Raw genomic sequence first — 23229 nt, 5'->3', positions numbered from 1 at the left:
TTAAGTGGAAGTTCTTATTAACCACATTGAAGGCGTCATTTTTTAACAAGTATATTTTCCCGCAGCCTGTTCTTAGTGCCATGCCAACCCCAAATAACATACAGAAAAAGCTGTATTAGGTATAAAGGTGTTATCCTGTTACTATCATTTCTTATTAGATAGCTCTATTTAAATATTAATTACGTTTCTATTAATCTAAGTATTTCCAAGTATTCAAGAAGAGTGTCATGTGACTACACAGATATTTTTCTTTCACTGTTTTACTATCTTTGAAATCAGAGTTATAATTTAAAATGCATTAAAATATTCAAATGGTTTTTATCAAAACTCATAAGAGCTACAGGGCAAATTGTTACAATAGACCATAAAGAATTAAGGACTTAATTCACACTACTGTGTTCAATTAATTAAATATCTGAATATAGGGACAAATACAAAAATATTTAAAGAAGAATGATGCTTTTAAAAAGCAAAAAACTACAATAACAAACACAAACCTATAATAATCATTGATTAAATTCTGTGATAGAATGGCAAGAATGAATATTATAAAACCAAAACATTTTTTTTATATTTGGTGTTATTCATAAACAATTTTTTTCAATTCTACAGTAATACATAGATTGAAATTTAAGTACAGAAAGAGATAATACATTATAAATGAGACCAGAAGAAAGCAAGAGTATTTATGCTGCTTTAATTAAAAAATACTTAATTCAAAAGCATTAAAAGAAACAAATAAGAAGATCATATAATGACAAAGGGTTTTATTCATCAAGAGTTAATAGCAGTTGTAGAAATAGTTCTAGGCAGCAGTGGGCCCTAAACTTCTGAACTAAATCAGCCAATGTACTTTATGGATGTATTGACTTCAGAATGGAAACCAGGAAATGCGTTAAGTTGGGGTAGGGGTTTTGCATTTGTATCTACAGGAGAAGAAAAACTATGGATACCATCTAAGTTCCGAGTTGAACAAGAGAAACATCTTAATGAAGAGAAATGATAAGTCATCCAACAAATTAGGTCCCATGAAATGTGTGGAGATGACTCAAAGGTAGGGTAACTATTCTGTTCTTGTTCTTACAGGAAAACAGAGAAAACCTATCTTCAAACAGTCAAAAGACATTGAACATGTAGGTACATACGGAAGAGAAATCAGTGCTCCAGAAAGAATCACTTAATCAAGAGGAATCTGATTTATGGAAAAAAATTTAATTCAAGTAAAATATTCTATACAAAATATATTTCTCTTTCCTATCTAGTATTCCAGTAATCCCAATTCATGTAAACCAATGCTGGCTTGGAGTGGATTTGGCTTTCATTCTCTAAAGTCACGGTTTCTGCCTTAAATCAAGAAGTCAATTGGTGAAAGGCAGAAGAAAACAAAATCTGGGGACTCATTCCCTTGTATGCAATTTTCTCTCTGAAATCCTAATTTTCTCATATACATTTTAATGCTTAGTGTTGCCTTTCCCTAATGCATACTTTAAAACTTGAAAATTTTACTTTAATATTGGTGTTTAAAGTTTCCACAAAGAATAATAACAATTCCTAACAGCAATCTTTGAAATCTCTGGAAAGAAGATGGGGCCCCATGTTGTCATTTCCACTTGACTTAACTTGATGCATCTGGACTAAAACAACACCCTAAAACCAGTTTGAGACTGTTTTGCTCGAGAAAACTCCTGAGTAGCTAGCTGTAATGGTGCACCTTCTTATTGTACCCTGGCCAGAGTTTCAAATAGAACTATAGTCAAGCATTTTCAGCCACACAGTGACTAGGTACATATGTCACAGCCAGTTCTGTTGAGAAATTTGGTTGCTAAAAATTTTCTTCCTACAGGATTCCATGGAGCAATCTCATCCCATTTCAGCAAGAAGTAATCTCAAGATAACAACAACACCTTTCCTTACTCTTGAAATTTGGGGATAATATTCATCTTCTTTGGGTTGGTTTTAGTTACTTAGGGTTGGGTATGGAAGGTGATGCTTAGACTCGGGTATATCTTTTGGACAGAAATAGGGTATGGTTGGGAAAGGTATGGTTTAGATGGGATATAGGTAGATTAGCCTATCTTCTTGTGAATTATTTAGTAAGAGTGAGATAATAGTATTATATAGCTTACATTGTTATATATTCTTATTTGTGGTAAGCTATGTAAAATTAAGTTTATATGCCCTTCCCAAAAGAATGGTATATTATATTTTGTCATATTGTGTGAAATCTTTCGATATATGATGTCTTATCCACATTATTCTTACATTTTCTATGTATGTATACTTTTGCTTGTGTTCCAGACATTTTGTATATTGATACAATTTGGGATATTTATCATTCTGCCCTTTATAGTTCTACCTCTTGTCTAGACATTTCTACTCTACCTCTATTTTAGGCATTTATATGTATGTATATGTACATAGTTATATTGTCAAGGTATTTGTCCCTGCCTTACTCAGGGAAGTTTCAATCAGTTTTTTAGCTAAGTTTCTGAGTATTACAGATTATCTTCACTCATGTTTCCTTTACCTCTGAGATTAGTCAGATATAGATGCTTAATCTTCAATCACTTCATAGACATGCAGAACATGGCATTTAAATGTTTTAATATTAATACTCCATTGACATGAGACACTGTTGCTCCTGACAGCACAGTGAACTTTCCTGAAAATATGTTGGACACTGTTGTTGCTCCTGTTGAATTCCATTCTCACTTCAGCTAATGGCCTCTTGGGCAAAGAACTGCCACCACCATGACCATTGATTCGGACATGCAGTTCTATGTGCTTACACGAGACAAATATAGAAGACTACTGGACCTTGCCAAGTCAGGGTAATAGCCTTTCTACCTCCCTGCTGCTGTTAAGGTCTGTCAAGTTCTCTTGGCCTTAGCTAAAAATGGCTGGACCAAATTTCCTGTGAGACCTTGGGTGACTGTCCAGGTAGCTTGATATTTCTGTCCTTGCTGCACCTTTTGGAAGTTGCCCATCCGCACTTCCTGTCTACCCTATTATCATTATTTTCCTTCTCAGGTCTTGATGAGGTTAAAGATTAAACTCTCACAACTACTATTCTCTCTTCCTAGTTAGATATATTAGGTACCCTAAGTTTTCCAGCTTAGGACAACTCTAATGTAAACTCTGATATGCCTTCACCCTAGGACTAGATATGTAGGTAGTTTTGTTCCCGATTTTCCTTTTCTTAGAGCACACTTGTTATTTACTGTTTTGTATATAGTTTTGTATGAAGCATAAATCTTTTCTTTAGACTAAAAGGGGAATTGTAGTGGGATATTGTCTCCTTTTGTGGCACTGACCATGCCCATTGAAGGGTGGAGCCAGGGGCAGAAGTGACCTGTGGAAGGAGGTCTGAGGAGGAGATAGGAAACTCTTGCTGGTGGGTCTCAGAAAGGAGAGAATCCAGGGAACTTGCTGGTGTTCATCTGTCTAGGTTGTAAGTTATTTTTCCCTGAATAAACATCTATTCGGCCTATTTGTTTATCCTGATCCTTATTTAACCGCAATAGACTCCTACTTATACAATAAAATATTTTCAGACCAGTTGGAAGATAAACATCTGAAAAGTCAAGATTATGGGGTTAATCACCAATAGTCTTCATATATCATCATTTAGACAGAAAATCAATAAAAAGAATGGGAGAATAAGGTATACATCATGACAAGTGAAACTAGTTAATATCTAGTAAATATTTCTTGTGAGAGAAACTGAATATGTGTCCTTTAATATGGAGTATTCTTTGGGATATTTATTTGATGTCAGGCAACAGAAACCAAAATAGGGAATATGTTAAAGCATGTCATGTTCTCTGACTACAAGTATAGATAAATGGAAGTCAATAGGAAAAATCCTGCAATGATCAAAACAAACTTTCAAGAGCTAAGTAAAAACTGAATTTCAATAAACTTGTATAAAATTGTCATACAAACCTAATATACAATGCTGACCAACAGCAGCACGAAGAGCAAAGTTTATGGCTATAAATATGCACATCAAAATGAAAAGGTTGACGAATTACAACTCAAACCATATGAAAAACTAGATCAAGCCCTGTCCTCAAATCCTAAAGAGTACATTATAAATATTAAAGAAGAAATAAATGAGAGTAACAGAGAATTCCCCAAACAAGGATCTAAAAAGCTGTTTTTAAATTGGAGATCTTCATTAGTTCCCTCCCCCAGGAGCTTTGAGAATCCCTTGAAAGAGGGGGCAGAATGAGTGCCTGAAGCAGAGAGAATGGAAATACCAGGAGAACATGTCCATGTCAACTGAAACAATGAAACAAGGTACATTATAGCTCACAAAGACTGAAATTGTAAGCATTAGGCCTTCATAGGTCTACTCCAGATTGTCTAGGTATGTGTTCTCACTGTTAGCTTGTTTTTTTAGTGGTACTCCTAACAGTAGAATGGGTGTGTCTCTGACTCTTTTGTCTGCTTCTAGAAGTTTTTTCTTCCTGTTGGATTGCCTTGTCCATCCTCATTGTGAGAGATTTTGCCTTGTGATTTGCATTTTGTTCTGAAATGTTTCGTTGTTGTCTCTTGTAGTTCTGTTCTTTTCTGGAGACAAAGAGTACATCTATCCATGAGAGAAGTGAGGTTGGTGAAAACTAGCAGAAGTAGAGGAAGAACAAAGTGCCAGAATGTACTATATGAGAGAATAATTTTCTTTTCTTTTTTTGGGGGGAGGGGAGGCTTCTTCTTCTTGGATTTATCAAGAGCTCTAAGGTAGAACTCCAAACAAGATTGTCACAGAACTGTTCCACCAGACCTGTCCATCCCCACTGCAACCTCTGGCCTAATGTACAGCATCTTCAATAACGTATGTGTTTGCAATCTTCAGGCTCTGTGATGTCTCTTTATTTCTTTCTAGAGTCCTGTGGAATCTCTGCTCTTAGCCTGTAGTTCTGTCTCTACCTCTTGAGAACAGCAGTTGTCTCTTCCATTAGCACCAGATTCTTGTTCCTCACACTCATTCCTATCTTCGCCAGAATCCTCACTGTGGTCCTCAACTCATCAATGTCATCCATGTCCACTGGTGGCAGGTTCTTGCCACAGGCCTCTTAAGGTTTGCAAACTCTCTCCCGAAGTCCATATCAAAGTGAACGATCTCCTCCTCCAGTTCCTTCTCCTCTTCTTCCTCCTCAGGTGTGTCCTTGGTGCTAGCCAAGTACCTCTGTTCTTCCTGCAGCAACTCCTCTGGACCACGGCAGGCTGCATACTTATCCAGGAGCTGTCATTTCAGGTTCAAGAAGCTATTGCTCCACTTAAACTTCGGAGAAAAATGACAGCAAGATTGAAAAGCCTCCAATGAAGAAAGCCACAGCAAAAGCTTCCAGGCAGAAAAGTTTGAAGGGTCAGCAATAGTTTACAGGGTTGGCAGCAAGGAGGTAAGGCAGGAGACACAAATGTCTCCCTCACATCTTCTCAAAGGGTGTCTCATGCAGTCTGGCCTAGGAACAGTCTATGACAGCGACCCCTGACTGAGAATAATTTATTTTCAAAGAATGAAAAATAAAGGTAAAATATAATATTTAATGGAATTAGTTGGAATTTTTCAACAAAACATTTAACAAATCTTAGGTTGATTAAGTGCAAAAATAAAGACTGAAAAAGTAAATAAAACCTATATATGGAGATGTGGATTTGGCTCACGTAATAGCATGCTTGCTGAATAGGCAAAAATACCTGAGTTTGATCTTCACCATACATATAAAAGAAAGATGAACTCTTCTAATCTTAATACTGGAAGGCAGAAACAATAGAATTTCAAGTTCCCTTTGACCAGGAAATCTAGCCTAATTGGAAATTTCTACTTTGGGGGAGAACACCTATCTCAAAAGAAGTTAAAAGGAGAACAATTGAGAAAAACCCTAAATTGACATATGGCTTCCACATGCAAACACACACACACATACACACACACACACACACACACACACACACACACACACACATTGCTTGCACCATTAAGAATAGAAAATATAAAGATATACTATAGAACTTTAATTTTGCATTAGCAGTATATTGGCATAAAGTTAAGCAATAAATAATAGAAATATACATTAATCTTCAGATAGGTGGTTTTCAACACAGGTTTTAAGAACATGTATTGTAGAAACAACAATCTTTAATAAATGGTGTTGGAAAATTTGATTTCTCTGTATTGAATAATGAAATTACATCCTAGTCAGTAAAGATGCAACCTATAGAACAAGAGAAAATACTTGCCCATGACAATAGACATGGGCCCATATGCAGTCTTCTACACATCATCATCCATTTGTGCCATTTCTTGAAGATGCTTTCCTCCTTCCATTGTATGATTTGAGCTGTTTTGTCAAAAAATCAGGTGTTCCTAGGTGTGCGAGTTAATATCAGGATTTTCTATTCAATTCCATTGGTCTACCAGTCTATTGTTGTGACAATACCAAGCTGTTTTCAGGACTGTAGCTCTATAATAGAGTTTGAAGTCAGGGATGGTGATGACTCCTGAACTTCCTTTATTGCACAGCATTTTTTGGCTATCCCTGGTCTCTTGTTTTTCCATATAAAGTTGAGTATTATCCTTTCATTATCTATGATAAATTGTGCTAGGATTTTGATGGGGATTGCACTGAATCTGTAGATTGTTTATGCAAGGTTGACATTTTTCTATGTTTATCCTACCTATCCAAGAGCATGGGAGATCATTAAATTTTCTGGTATCTACCTTAATTTCTTTCTTTAGAGAAACAAATTTATTGCTATATAGGTCTTTAACTTGTTTGGTAAGCATTACCCCAAGATACTTTATGTTGTTTGTGGCTATTGTAAAGGGTGATGTTTCTCTGATTTCTTTCTTTGCCCCTTTATCATCTACATATAGTAGAACTGCTGATTTTTTACTTAATCTTGTATCCTGCTAATTTGCTGAAGGTGTATGTCAGCTGTAGGATTTCTCTGATAGAGTTTTTTGGGTCATCTATATAAACTATCATATCATCTGCAAATAGTGACAGTTTGACTTCTTCTTTTCCAATTTGTATCCCCTTGATCTTATTTTGTTATCTTATTGCTTTAGCTACAATTTCAAGTTCAATATTGAAGAGGTATGAAGACAGTGGGCAACCTTGTCTTGTTCCTGATTTTAGAGTAATCGCCTGAAGTTTCTTTCCATTCAGTTTGATGTTGGTTGTGGTTTACTGTATATTGCTTTTTTATGTTCATGTATGTTCAGGTTATCCCTGATCACTCCAAGAATTTTATCATGAAAGTTGTTGGAATTTGTCAAAGGCTTTTTTGGCATCTAGTGAGATGATCATGTGGTTTTCTTGTTTCAGTTTGTTTGTATATTGGTTCACACTGATAGATTTTCATATATTGAACCATCCCTGTAACCCTGGAATGAAGCCTACTTGGTCATGGTAGATGATTTCTCTAATGTTTTTTGGATTCCATTTGCCACTATTTTATTGAGTATTTTTGCATCAATATTCATGAGGGACATTAGTCTGTAGTTCTCTTTCTTAAAATGTAAGTCCAAATGGATCAAAGACCTCAACATAAATCCATCCACTCTGAACCTCTTAGAAGAGAAAGTGGGTGGTAACCTTGAACAAATTGGTTTGGGAGACTGATTTCTGAACACAACACTAGTAGAACAGACACTGACAACTACAATTAATAATTGGGAATTCCTTAAAATGACAAACTTCTGCAAGGCAAAGAATACTATCAACAAGGCCAAACAGCAGCCCACAGACTGGAAAAAAGAGCTTGACCAACCTCACATCTTTCAGAAGGCTGTTCTCCAAAATATACAAAAAAGATCAATAAACTTATCACCCGAACACCAAACAATCCTATTAAATATGTGACACAGAACTGAATAGAGAATTCTCAATAGAGGAATCAGAAATGGCTGACAGGCATTTAAGAAGGTACTCAACATTTGTAGTCATCAGGTAAATGTAAATCAATCAAACAAACAAACAAACAAACAAACAAAAAAAACTCTGAGTTACCATCTTACTCATGTTGGAAAGGCTAATATTAGAAACACCAGTGACAGCTTATTTTGGAAAAGATGTGGAGAAAGAGGAACACTCCTCCAATGTCCTCCACTGTTGGTGGGATTGCAAACTTGTAAAGCCATTTTGGAAATTAGTGTGGTTTTTCCTCAGGAAAGTGTGAATCAGTCTTTCACAGGAGCTGGTAATCCTACTCTTAGGCATGTACCCGAATGATCCACATCCATGCAACAAAGACATCTGTTCAACTATGATCATAGCAGCATTATTTGCCATAGGAAGAGCCTGGTAACAACTTAGATGCCACTTAATTGAAGAATAGATGAAGAAGATGTGTCAATTTACACAATAGAATACTACTCCATGGGGAAAAAAAAGAAAACAAAAAACAATGGAATCTTGAAATTTGCAGGCAAATGGATAGAACTTGAAGAAACCATCCTGAGTGAGGTAACCCAGTCACAAAAAGAGGAACATGGTATGTACTTACTCATATTTTGATTTTAGACATAGAGCCAGGATCACCAGCCTATAATTCACACCATCAGAGATACTAGGCTACAAGGAGGACTGAAAGTGTTTCATGCAAGGACCTTCACAGAAGAACAAAGAAACAAGATCTTCTGAGCTATTGGGAGTGGGGGTGGGCAGTTAGTGTAGAGGGAGTCAAGAGCAAGAGAAGGGGAGAAGAGAATACATGGGTCAAGAAAGATTGAGTCGGGGGACAAATAGAAAAGGACAATAAAAAAAATACCATAATAGAGGGTGTGATTATTGTTTTGAAGAGAAAATTGACTCTAGAGGAATGTCCAGAGACCTACAATGATGACTCCAAGTAACAATCTGAGAAACTGTGGAAAGGCTATCTTATATGCCCTTCCCTGATAATGAGTTTGATAACTAACTTATATGCCATCCTAGGGCTCTCATTTAGCAGCTGATGGAAACAGAAACAGATACCCACATCTAAACAATGTGTTGAACTCCTGGAATCCAATTGCAGAGAGGGCGGGGTGATAAGAAAAGGGGACAAGAGCAGGCTACAGAAACCCATAGAGACATCTGACCTGAACAAGGAGGAGCTCAAGGGCCCCTAGACTGACAGCTTGGAAACCAGCATTATACTGGCTCAGGACCCCTGAATGTTCATCTCAGTTAGAAGGCCTAGGCAGACTATGATACCTCTGACAGTGTAACCACTATGTATCCCTAGAGCAGGAAATGACTTTGGGGGCACATTCCTCATGGCAGGATACTCCCTTAGTCTAAAGGCAGGAGGGATCGACTAGACCATACACCAAATGTCATGACAGATTTTTATGATCCCTCCTGGAATTCATCACCCTCCTTGTTTAGTGGTGGGGGGCTAAGATGGGAAAGGAGTAGAGAGGTATGAAAGGGAGGAAGGGAGAGGCAACTTGGATCAATATGAAAAATAATAAATATACATAGAAAGTAAGAAAGGAGGAAAGAAAGAAGGAAGGAAAGAAAAAAGACAGACAGATATATTTGCAAGCACTTTCTGAAGAGAGATTATTATCAAGAACTTAAAAAGAACAAAGACCAGCAACGTAAACCTGGGCTTCAAATACCACAACTATTTATCAATTAAAAACACATACACTGCTAACAAGTATATGACTACAATATTCAAAACACAATTTACCAACATGAAAATGAAAGCACAAATCAGAGTGGAATTTTGTTGCATTCTTGCTAGAATGTCCATTATCAAAAATATTAAAGAAATATGCTTATGAGAATATAGTAAAAATAGGACCATCATAATTGTTGGGTATGTAAATTCGTATAATTATGAACAATAATGTAGAGGTTCCTCAAAAAATCAACTGCCTTATTTAACAAAAGATCTACTGCATAATCTAGTTTTTCCATCATTGGAAAATGAAACGGGCTTATCATATGTATCCATGTAGTATTAATATTTTCTTGAAGTACTAATTACAATGGTCACTTACTATACATTAACTTTTGTACTTTAGCAATTTTCATATCACCTTCTATTACAATGAATGTTAATCTTCAAGGAGGAAACTTTTGGATCACATTTAGCATAAACACACACCCACACAAACACACACAAGCACACACACGTGCACATACACACACAAACACATGACATACATACACATTCGTATGCATAATATGTATATAGAATAAAATGATTGCTTTTACTTTTAAGTTATAGTTCCCATGATGCCCTAGAAAACCTCTATGTTCTCTCCTTTAAATACAATTAAAAAATTACTTTAAAATGAAATATCAATATGAGAAAATGGCATATTTATACTTGATTTCATTTTCTCGTATAGAAAAAATCTTAATTTGTAAACACAAACTGGATGTTTAAGAGTCGTATTTGATTATTTACTCTTTAAATTCTTATAATGACTTTCCTGCTACATTTATGTGTCTAACAAATTCCTATTCAATGTTATCCTAAAGTGATAAGTGGATTTTCATAATTTGGATTACCTCTTAAACTGAAGATGTTAAGTAGGCTTAAAAGCATTGCAGCTTACAAAATGTTTTAAAAATGATATTTGCATTTATGATTGAAGATTTAATTGTGTTATAGATTTTAGGCTTACTTAAACTTGTGTTTTTTATGCTAACTAGAAAAACAATGAGATAAAATAGATTTTATTTATGTAAAAATTTGCAGAACTACATTGTGGTCTTTTTTATTCCTGTGGAAATTATTAGTTGCATTAAGTTATCCCTTAATTGAAAACCATTAGCAAGGCATAGTGCTACATGCCTGTGTTTCAAGCTCCCAAGAACCTAAAGGAGTAGGATAGCAACCATGAGCCTAGTATGAGCTCTCTGGAAAGATCCTGTCACAAGTAAGCAAGCAAGCAAGCCATCAAGCAAACAGAAAATTAAAAATCATTAACTTACTCTAATTTGGAAAATGCTATTTTGCTCATGCTTATTAACATATATGTGATATTAAATAACAGAAGATGCGAAGACATGCAGAGAAATTATAAACTGAGATTTTCATTATAAAAGTCATATGGATAATTATCTCATTTATGCTCTCAATAAGTAAAATAACCCAAATCAAAGATATTTAATTATTCTAACATGCTATTTTCTATTCAGAGACTAAACATCATATAAAGTTCAGTTTTTAAAAATTTCTTTATACTCACCATGACAAAAAGAGGAAAGTATATACTTTCACTTCCTAATCATAAAGGTCTGCAGTTAAGAAAATAAGTTTGCTTTAGTAAGAAAAGTAAAACAATTAATTTATTCAACAATATGTAACAAAATATTACATGTTCAATAATATTACTATTAAGTACAATATCAATGTATTTAAATCCCCTCAAAAATTTAGATTCATCATATTTTTACACAAATAATTGTTTAATTTAATCTTCACCTAGGTTTTGCCTTATAAAGTACATGCAGTCTAGTTCTAACATATTAGAAGAATTTTAGGGTCGTTTAGTCATTTCCTAGATCTATAGAATTTCCTCTTTGATTTTAGAAAGCATGTAATATTTTAAAATTAGCATTTTATGAGAGTATTTTCAGGGATACAGGTGTGAATGAGAGTTGTACATATGAATGGTAAGGTTCTGTGTGGCAGAGTTAGGTATCAAAATCACTGACATAGTACCTAAGGGCAATGACATAAGCAGCCTAATCTATTTCTATCAAGAAGTGTTTTTATTTATTTATTTATTTATTTATTTATTTATTTACTTTCTGTCATCAATAGTACCTTTACTTATTTATTCTCTCTATGGATATGTCACATAGTGACAATAGAAAAAAAAGTCATTCTGTTATACTCATTATGAAACTTGGAACTTCCTAATTTTTAAAGATTAGAAGTCTCTCAAAGCATCCTGGCCTCTTTCTTGAATCCTCCCCCCTTTTTTCTTTTTCTCTAGAAATTCATACAAAACTACTTCATAGCAATTTGGCTCTTCCCATTCCCCATCCAAATTCTCCTGTGTCCCTTTTCCATTTTTCACACACACAGAGACCTTGTTCTGAGTCTCCTTAGTATTGATCATAACTACACATTTTTAGGGCTGACAATTTGAGGTTTTTGGATGGCCTATGTCAAGGGGAACTTCAGTGGGGAAGGCTGATCTCTCTCAGAAACAACTGACTATCTGTATATATCCATCTAGAGTCAGATAAAGTAAACTTCACAATTTTCCAAAACAGTTATGTTGACTGGCACTGTCATTATGCAGTTCTTGTTCACGGAGCCATATTATAGAGATTTCATGGATTTATCATCCCTATCGTTCACAAAAGACACAATCTAGTAGGAGTTGTCTTTGTCTGATGCATATAATAATTGTGTTCCTAATTGTAGAACATACTCTGAGCCATGGGTATAAGGGTTGCAGGGTTGCAATTTAGGTGTACCAGTAGGATCTGGAAACTCTATAACATGTCTAAACAGGTTTTTTTTTTTTTGGTGGTTGATCTTTGTAGTACTTTCAATTTGAAAAATAAAGTATTTTCTTTAATGAACTGTGAGATCTTTGCTTTTTCAGTGGGTAGAGGGAATGATGTTTAGAATGTAGTTAGATAAATGGTATTCTGGTTTTTAAAATATAGTAGTAGGTTCCCCATTAAAGTTAATGACATTTCCATTTATAGGCAACATATGCATAAAAAGTGACTATCTTGATTCATTCTAAGAACTGTGCTCTATGCTGTTTAAATATGATCTTTAAGAAAAACAAGCACATATGCCTACATACCTTACAAAAATCTTAAAAAGAAATTAGTGTCTATGTATTCTTAAGGAACAGAATGAAAATAAATATGTTACCATAAAATCTTCAAGATTTCCAGAGGCTTGCACAATTCTTAAACATGGACAATGATGATTTTATTCAACTATAATTTACTTGTGCATGACAATATTGATGATGAATATTAAACTCAACTTCCTAACACTGGAAAATAAATCAAAGCAAGTAGTAAAAGATAATCATGTTCTAATATTTTATAAATAGCAGTTAGAATTTAAATAATTAATGGGGACATTTTTACATAAAAGTCAGTATCCAATGTTGTACATTTTTCTGTAAGCATTTTTTTTATATTCTAAGGCATATAAGAACAATAAACTCATTAGGAGTATGGTCTATTTTTGGTGTCTTATCTGTGGTTAAGTACATGTTTGTTTTCTTTTTCCCTTGGAGAAGTCACACACACAGCTCTCTGTATGCTTCCCACATATCTTAATTATATTATTTACTGTGTATAAGTTGAACTTTGTATTTCTTCCTTTAGTTTGTAGAACTGTCAATATGATTCTTTTGAGAGAAAATTGTCATGTGATTAATGTAATGTATTATCTCATATTTAGTTCTTTTACTTAAAATTTCCAGGTTAAACTTACTTAACTCTTTCTGTTTTTTTATTTTTTTATTTTTTTTTCTGTGTGTGTGTGTGTATGTGTGTGTTTGAGATAGGGTTTTTCCAGGCTAGTCTCACAGAGATTCACCTGCCTCTGTCTCCAGAGTTCTGTGATTAAAGACATGTACCACTATCACCTGGCATCAGATTAAACTTATTTAAATATGTTATAATAAAGTATACTGGAGTATATTTCATGTGGTGCTGCTGATTAAGCTTGAAGTGATTCCCCATTTTCCCTAAGAAAAAGTCTTCTACGAACTGGACTCGGCACATTTCTCTAATTGACATTCACTAGATAAAGCTTGCATCTCAGTGTCTCTTCAACCTCTGTTTGATGCACAGAGAAGTGGTTTCAATAAATAAGACAGCACAAGAAATTGCATGTCAGTGCCAAAGTCCCTCAAAGTAGCCACCACAAATGGTATGAAATCACAGAATATATAATTTTCTACACATTTTCATTTGTATTTTCAATAGATCCTTACCTGTACTATAGTGTTAGCAACAAAATATAAATGATCCCCAATGTTATTTTGCACTGTAGAAAAAAAAATGACATCTCCAAAACCCTGCTTGATAATCAATTATCTCACTGGGAATCCCCACACTTCCATATAACACCTTCCTCTTGCCACTCCCTGCGTTTTCTAATGTCAAAGACAGGACATTTAACATTCCAAGGCTGATGATCCTGTAGACCAATCTTATCCCTGCTTGAAGAAATTTTTTACCTTGTTCTTTCAGTTGTGAAAGTTCATAGTTTCTAGATCTTTACAATAAAACTTAATATTTATATTATTTTTAAATCCACCTAAATTCCTAGATTTTGTAGTTATACATATATTTATAATATATGAAAAATATTTATTATATAAAGGTAAGCATTACCCAGTACAATTTTCAAGTGTGAAACAAAATAAAATATAAATTGATACCGATGGAAGTGTGTGAGAGACATAAGGATTCATCCAGGGACATATTCAAATTAGTCATCAATTAATTTTCATTTTGCTTTGCTTTTGTTATATTTTCTTTTAGTCTTTTTATGAAAAAATGTTCAGTTGTTTTTATAACCACTGAGGCATGATTTCTCCACATGCAAAATTTAGATATCTGTCTCTTTAAATCCCAGAATATTCCTTGGTTCTTATTTGTTACTTTTTATGATACCCATAAAATATTAATACTATTACAAATTCAGACAAGTACTACATATAAATGTAATATTGATGAAAGCAAGCCTTGAGGCAAGAAGCATAGTAGAGCTTTTACCTGTGATCAGGTACAAATAAATTCAGAAAACAGCTTTCTTGTAAATTGTGTGACTTAGGAAGTACACTTGATTTTCAACATTGGGACTAAGAGGCACTGACTGTTTTCAGAAAGGAGTAGACAAGGAAGCAAGCATAATAGTATTCATAACACAACAGATCTGGTATGGCAGATGGGAGGGCTAACAGAGAAGGAAAGAGACATAATGACAAATTTTGGCAGAGAAACAGCACAGAAAATCAGAGAGAATTTAGATATTCTGGATGAGGACATGGCTCAGTAGGTGGATTGTTGATTGTCTAATCATGAAAATCCAGAATTGTATCCTTGTGCTTCTTGAGGGAAAAGGAAAGAAAGCATGGTGTAACATAGTTTCACATATGTGACCCTCACAATGGGGTGATGTGTGTGTGTGTGTGTGTGTGTGTGTGTGTGTGTGTGTGTGTGTGTGATGGACTGAAGAGGTAAAGTCATGGCAAGTGTTGTGAAAAAGTTGGTGAGGGAAGAAGGAAGAGTGGAGATACAGAAAAAAAATGGACTGGAGAGACAGGGAAGCACTAGAAGCTTACTATCCAGCCAATCAGCCAAATTGATAAGGTTCAGGATTAGTAAGAGACCATGGCTTAAAAAGTAAAATGAACATCAATACAGGAGAACACTCAATGTTGATCATTGACCTTAGCACACAGGCATACACTAATATGCATTGCTGCATCAGGACGACATTGTGAGAAAATGATACTAAAGTTTCTTGCCTTGGTAATGCTAAGTCCTTACTTTTTCCTTTCTACTCAGCATAGCAAGCACTTTTCTGATGTTCTTGTCAGTGTCTACTGTGTGACCCTGTCATGCACTATTGCACAAGATCATTCTTGCTTTGTCCTTGCAATTTATAAATTTTGTGGGACTAAAGTGAATCAGAGTAAACAAACACAAAATACCATATGCCTTTTATTATTTTTGGATGTTAGCTCAAATCCTTTAGATATAACTTGGAGTAACTACATATATAAAGAAACAAAAGAGGCCAAGATAGTGCTAGGAGCTGAAGTTCTAGATACATTGATGGTAGCGTGCAGTAATTATGAAGGGCAGATGGGAAAAATGGGTGGATAAAATTCTCCTGAGGAGAGGGGAAGGAGGAGAATGCACAAGAAGAGGGAAGGAAGTGAGAAATTAACACTAAATATATTTCAAAGTGCCATAAGCCATTATATTATTATTAAGATTACTTAATTATATTGCATAACTATTCATTTCATGATATATGTATGCCAAATGGTATGTAATGCTTTCTCCAAGATTCATAGACTATCTAACAAAGATCCCAGAGTAGGCATGAGAAACTTCCTATGTTTGAGTGGTTGGTTAGAGTAGTACAAAAGACCCAGGCAGAGCAAGATATCTTTCCACAAAGAATTGGCTTCATTAATTCAGTTTATGCATTATAATTAGATCTTGGTCACACTGCTAGTTGCCTCATATACTGCCCAAGCCATAGCATTGTCACCTGTATTCAGGGGTCCTGGTTCAGTCCTATATCATTTCCCCAGGTGACAGTGTGGAGTCAGTGATCTCTTACTAGTTCTGATCCTCTGATTCTGTGGGTTTCCCCAGAATGGTCTTGACTCCTTTGTCATATTATCGTTCCTTCTTCACTTCAATTGTAGTCTGGTAGGTCTGCACAATGACTACTTATAGATGTTCGCATCTGCTTCCATCTGTTTCTGGAAGAGGAATCTAGCTTCTCTGGGGTTGTATATTTTAGGCTGGTTATACTTTACTTTATGTCTGGAATTCACTTGTGAGTACATACTATAATTTTCTTTCTGGATCTGGGTTACCTCACTCAGGATGATTTATGTTTGTTTGTTTGTTTTCTTTCTAATTTTGTCCTTTTACTCACAAATTTAAAGATGCCATTAGTGGAGCTCATTATTTAGGGAAAGATACCTTGTTCAGCCTAGACATGGGCGGCACCTTGGTTCTGCCTCAAGAAGGTGATGGTGACAGACTTAGCCCCTCCTAAAACATGGGAGATGAGATGGGGAAAGGAGGGGATAGTAGAAGGAGAGGAGAGAAGGATAACTAGAATTGGAATATAACAACAACAACAACATATACACACATACACACACTCACACACAACCTAGAAAACAATATAGGCTACTAATAATCACTTTGCTGCCTCTGATAGATTGAAGATACATCCCTATTACTAAAGACAACACATTTTGGACACAGAACTTGTATGGACAGAAAAGACTTGACATGAAAGCACCCTATTTAAAAACCAGCTCTCATAATATGGGAAGGAGCTACACAAGATGACAAGAGAGAAATGGAACCAGTAGTCTTAATGTAATGACTATAAGCATCAACAATGTTTAGCATAACTAAATATTGCAAATGTGGCTAATAAATCCTGGGAGTAACCACAATCATTTAATAGGACTTAAAACCTACTCAGTAGCAAATGCTTCATGCTGGGCACTATAAAACATACAAACTAACCATATTTAGTGAGGCTAGAGAACCTAAAGCAGAACTTACTACTTCCACTGTATAAATCAGTATAATTTTTAGTTGTATTGTAAATACTTAACACTGTATCCACAGTTAATTGTAGTTTTCTCTCCTTATCAAAGACTCTTTTGTAACATGGGGAATTATTACAGCAATCCATAACTGCTCAATATGAAGAGACCAACTGAGAGTGGAGTGTCTGTGACTTCTTAATACATTTATGATGCAACCCCTGGACTTAAGACTTAGAGACTATGATGAAAGAGTTTATTTCCAAAATAAAATCTTGGCATAGGTAATGGTAATAGGTTGGAAAGTACGTATGGGAAGAGTTCAGTGATGAATAGAGGGTGAATATTTTAAAGATATTATTTGAAATTGTTAAGAATTGATAAAAGTATGTTATTTAAAATGATTACTGAATTATTCCTTGAAGAAACTTCAAGTAATTATAAATTGTAATATAGAAGAAAAGCAAGATTATAAGAAAAACAATAAAAGGTGAAGTTAACAATGTAATGATATATTTAAGCCCTAAAAGAAAAAAAAATCTATAGACAGACCTTAATATGTAAGTACCTCACTGCTATACTTTAACTAAGAATATAACGTCTTTCTAAGGCAAGCATTAAAGATCCTTAATACTAAGCCAACATTGTTGATGACAGTTAACCTTACATATCAAAGAACAATGTGAAAACAAGAATGCGAGTACTAGAAGAAATAAAAACCTTCAAAACATAAGACCAATGAAAAATAGGAAAAGAAATTAAGTTATAAATTGAACAGAATATGAGGAATCTTTGAATTGTCTCTCCAAATAAAAAATTATGACCAAGTATGGCAGGCTTGATGATTAATTGAATTATAAACAAGACCCCAAAATGACCACTCTGAAGGGTTTGGAAAACATGAATGAAGAAACCATAATGTCTATAACATAGGGTGTTGTGAATATTGCCTATTTACCTGTAGAATTTGAAAGCAGACACTGTCTCTCACTTTGATATAATGTAAATTCAAAACAATAAATATGCATATTTCAATGGTTAGGAAAGAAGAGATCCTGAATTTGAGAGGAATTAGGAAACAGGAAGGGTTGGAGGGAGAGGAAGGGGTAGGAATATTCATGTATGAAATTCTCAAAAGATGCAAACAAAAAAAAATCAAAATTATAATTTATGTAAACAAAACCCCAGATTTAAACATTAAAAACCTTTAATTTAAGAGAGGAATTATTGAAATAACTATAAGAAATTTTGTAAATAAAGTTGTTACATTGGCAATACCATTCAAAATTAGACACTATTGGCTTAGGGCATTAACGAAAAATTAACAAAGTGGATTTCCACAAACTAAAATCATGCATAGCAGAATAAGCAATAAACAATATGTGGATAGAGTGGATAATATTTTTCAGTTATTTATTTGAGAAAAGATAATCTAGCGATTTAAAATGCAATACATACGAACAATAAAAAATCATGTAATACAGTGAATATAAAAGCTTATGCAACAAACAGTATACAATTACCAATAAATAAATGAATGTTAGTTAAACATCTTCAGTCCTAGGAAACTGAAAAACAAAAGTACTTTGAAAAACTATCTTGCTACAGTCAAACTGGCTATCATTAAGGAATCAAAAGCAACAAACACTGTGTGATGATATTGAGTTATAGAAATCCATATACACTACTGTACAATACTTAAAAATATGGGAATCAGTTTGAAAATTCTTTAAATATCCAAAAATTAAATTAACAAAACTTATAACTCTACTCATGCTAGGTTCATACCGAAAGGAAACAAATTAAACATACATTAGAGAAACTTCAGGCTGCCATTTATTTTGATAAGATTCACAATAAATTAAGGAGTCATCTGAGTTGTCTGAGTGTTGATGAGCAATTTAGAGATCTCTAAGTGAGTGAAATATAGTAGACTCCAAAAGTCATATTTGTGAGCATAATCAATTGAATATCATCAATGGGCAAATATGAGAAAAATGTATCATATCTCATATAAAATGTCACAATGAAATACATTGTGAGCATTAATTTTAGTCTAAGCTCATGGGTGGTCTTTTTTGTAACCTTTATACAGGATGCACTGTTAGGTTTTCAGATGAGAGTCCTGTATGTGGGAATGGGATGAGACAAAAAGTTCAATGTTGAGTAAATATCTGACCAAAAACACATGAAAGTGAATTTGAGTTTGAAAACATGAAAAAAATATATTGGTCTGAGGAATAGAAAACCGTTAGAATAAAGTTAAAATTTCTTGGAGACAGTGCTTTAGATTTATCCCTGGGAAGAAGAGGTGAAACTATATATTTACTATGAGCAGGGTTTTTGGGAATGCTTGGTGAAGTTTGGCATGAGATTTAAAATAAGTTCAGAAAGCTCCATATTGTCCCCAAACAAGAATAAATGAGGTTTATAATTCTCCCCTTGCAAATTGCTGCTTCTAGAACCTATGAAATTATAATTATGAAATCAACGTGGCAAGTGTTTCTCTAAAGGAAAAAAAATGTGTTAAAACAATTATAAAAATGTTGCTGGTAATTATACTGACCCTTGGGAAGCAACAAGAAAAGGACAAATAGGGTAACATTCTTTGGGATTCTGTATTAGATTACCAGGTAACAGGTGTCTGCAACAAACACTGAAAGTCTGGACCATAAATCTTAGACAAGTGATTTACCTACATGGATTTCATCAGGATGACATCTTCAGGGCTAAGATTATGACTTGGCTTTAATGGCCTAACTACACTAGAAATGTTGGAGATTTGGGTTTTAGTAGAAGCTGAGTCTATGGCTACACAGTATGTTTTCAACCTACACTACAAAGCCAGGGGAAGAGAAACAGGGAGATATGGAGTGGAGAATGACTTTGTTTCATGAGAGATTTTCCAGACAGATTTTCACACACAGGTTAGAAAAAGTATGAACTAGCCACAGGAAAGTATTAGTTATTGTTTGGTTTAAGAATCAATATGGACAAGAAGCAATTTCCATGCCATCATCCACAGTGAACTGGGTATCAGACGTAAGGCTTAAGTGAACCAACCACACTGTGCAATGGCTGAAAGGTCATACAGACACAGAGTTTGTGTCAAAGGCTCTGTTGGTTGTGTCATTGAAACCTTGTTATAATTTGAGGATCTTCTGACAGGAGTCATGAGTAAAATTATACTTGGATACGTGCTTTAAAAGTAGCAGAACATGCAAAAATGCTAATTATCAAATTCAGGAGACTGTTTTAATAGACAATGCTCATCTCATATTTTCATTTTAAGAAGAATTCAATATGATACAAATATGAAATCACACTATCAAGATGGGGAACCTGCAAAGTGACTTTAGAGTCCTTTGCTTTTTTGTTTGGTTTTGCATACTTTGTGTTAAAACTTATAACATGACATACACCTCTGTTCTGTTTGAAGACAATATGGCCTTTCTTGTCACTAGAAGTGATCATGCTATTAATTAGTTACACTAGTTTATTAAGCTCTTACATTCCTATTATTGCCTAGTTTAGACAAGAGATATTTTGTGATCGAACATTATTATATTTTTTTTATTTTTATTATTATCAGTATACACTCATTTAATAAATTAATGACATTCCCTGATTTTTCATACTTTCATAATATTGTCTCCTAATTGCCCTCCATATCCTCCATTACCTAGCATTCTCTCTGCTTCTTATGGGCACACCTAAATTTGTCTTCTTTCCCCCTTGCTTGTGTGTATTCTCAGGTCATGGATTATTTTCCTGTGAATCTCAAGGTATGATGTTTTCTTTTCCATAAAGGATGGACGATGCATAGAATAAGTTTTCATGCCTGCCTTGTTTTACTCAAGAAAATAAATATTTACCTTCTGCCTCTGTTTTACTTCAAATGAGAAGATTTTTGCTCTTTTTCTTTTCTTTCTTTCTTTTCTTTTTTTTTTTTTTTGAGAGACAAGGTTTCTTTATGTAATCTTTGTTTTTTAATGTTTAAGTACTGTCAGATACTGTAAATATTCAGCATTTCCCGTGTATGTGCATCTTCTGTAGCTCATGCTGGCTGAATCTTGGAACTCAGTTGCTTAGAAGGTAAAATGATATAAATGTTGTGGGAAACATCATATAGGTTTCTAAATAAGATTATTTTCAAACATGATATAGACATTCAACCTATGCTTATAAAGTCAGAAGATCAATATAGTTTTAGAAGATATATCTGTTATTTTGTTACCTTCACATTTTTCTTTAATCAAAATTAAATTATGTGTTTATTCATAAATGAACATTTAAAACCAGAGTATTTACATACTTTAGCCTTAAAATAGAAATTTTGAGCTTGATTGGGAGCAAATTACAATAACCTTGACACTCAAGAGCCAGAGTCTGGATGATTCTTAAAATTCTTGGCCAGATGGCTTCATATGATAATTTTAGCAACTCCACTCTACATATATAGAAATTAATCAGACATAAAATACTGGAATTGGTATACTTGTGTGTATTATGAGAAATTACAAAATCACAGATTAGAAAACCTGAATGGATGACTAAATTGGGTATACTGTTCAACATACCTAAAAATAGAATTACCTGGAGAACCTCAATTGGGGATTTGCCTCTTTCTGGTTTGCATTTAGGAAACTCTACAGTGCACTTTCTTTTCTTTTCTTTTCTTTTCTTTTCTTTTCTTTTCTTTTCTTTTTGGATCAATGAATGATGTGGTAGTATCCTGTTAATAATCGCTTGGCATACCGGGCAAAAGTTTAGTTTTTTGTACGGTCTTCCTGTAAGCTGTGGCTTTTAAAAAATCATTCTTATAAAGATTAATTTTCATTTCATCTTATATTACTTGTAGATCTTTTTATTAATTTTGGGTTCTTGCTATCATGTTGGCATCTTTTCTATGCCTAGATCTTTTGGTGTTTTATCTAGCATTCCTTTAAATTTTATAGTCTGAATCATTCTAAGTTGATTTGATTTTGATAAAGAGTGAAAGTTAGGTGTCTAATTGTAGTCTTCTTTGGGGGAGTTTTCTATTTTTTCAAAAGGCTTTCTCAATATATATATATATATATATATATATATATATATTATATCAATTCAAGTTCCCTCTCCCTCCCTCCCATGCCTTTAATGACCCCTGAAAATCCTCCCATTTCATTTCCCCCCACACTCACAGGGAGGGTGCTGCCTTCCAGGAGGGGTCACCAAAATTCATCAAGTCATAAGTAGTAGAAACTATACCCTCCCTCCTGCCTCTAGGCTAAGGGAGTATCCTTCCATGGGGAACGTACTCCAAAAGTCATCTCCTGCACATCTCCTGGATTCATTGTGAGAGGTCCTTTAGACTTCTCAGGCCCTCAAACTGAGACCATATTCAGGGGGTCTGCGTCAGTCCAATGCCAGTTTCCCAGAAAACAGTCTGGAGGTGCATTAGCTCCCCCTTGTTCAAGTCAGCTGTCTATGTTGGTTTTTGTAGCCTTGTCTTGCCCCCATTTTCTTAGCATTCCCCTATCTCAACAACTGGATTCCAGGAATTCATCTTAGTGTTTTGATGGGAGATGTCATTCTGTATATGTTTCTCATACTGGTTAATTAATAAAGCACTGTTGGCCAACAGGAAAGGAAAATAGGAGGGAACAGGAGACAAGGAGACAACAAAGGCTTTCATTTTAGCAATGTTGTTGTTTACCTGATAAAAGACTTGTGGCTATAAAAAGATTTACAGTAAAGATAGATTCACATTAAGAAAACCTCTAAAGGTTTACAGTGTGTTCTAAAATATGTGTAGGCTTGGGAGAGAAAAGGAATAAATGGTTTTAAATAGACGTAGAGGAGATGGGTGTGGTAGCAAACTCCTTTAATCCCAGTAACTGGGATACAGAGGCAAGCATATCTCTGTGATTCCAAGTAAACCTGGTATCCAGAGTAAATTCCAGGGCAGATTAGAGTTACAC

The 23229-nt window shown here is 34.4% G+C and overlaps 1 pseudogene; it reads right to left on the bottom strand.

Moving 5' to 3' along the window:
• Positions 1 to 4854: 4854 nt before the first annotated feature.
• LOC127223231 (18S rRNA aminocarboxypropyltransferase-like) lies at positions 4855 to 22602 on the bottom strand (annotated as a pseudogene).
• Between the last annotated feature and the right edge of the window lie 627 nt (positions 22603 to 23229).

The sequence above is a fragment of the Phodopus roborovskii genome, unplaced genomic scaffold (assembly GCF_943737965.1).
Source record: "Phodopus roborovskii unplaced genomic scaffold, PHOROB, whole genome shotgun sequence".
NCBI lineage: Eukaryota > Metazoa > Chordata > Mammalia > Rodentia > Cricetidae > Phodopus > Phodopus roborovskii.
The sequence above is the reverse complement of the archived record's forward strand: the minus strand, read 5'-3'. Positions and strand labels throughout refer to the sequence as shown.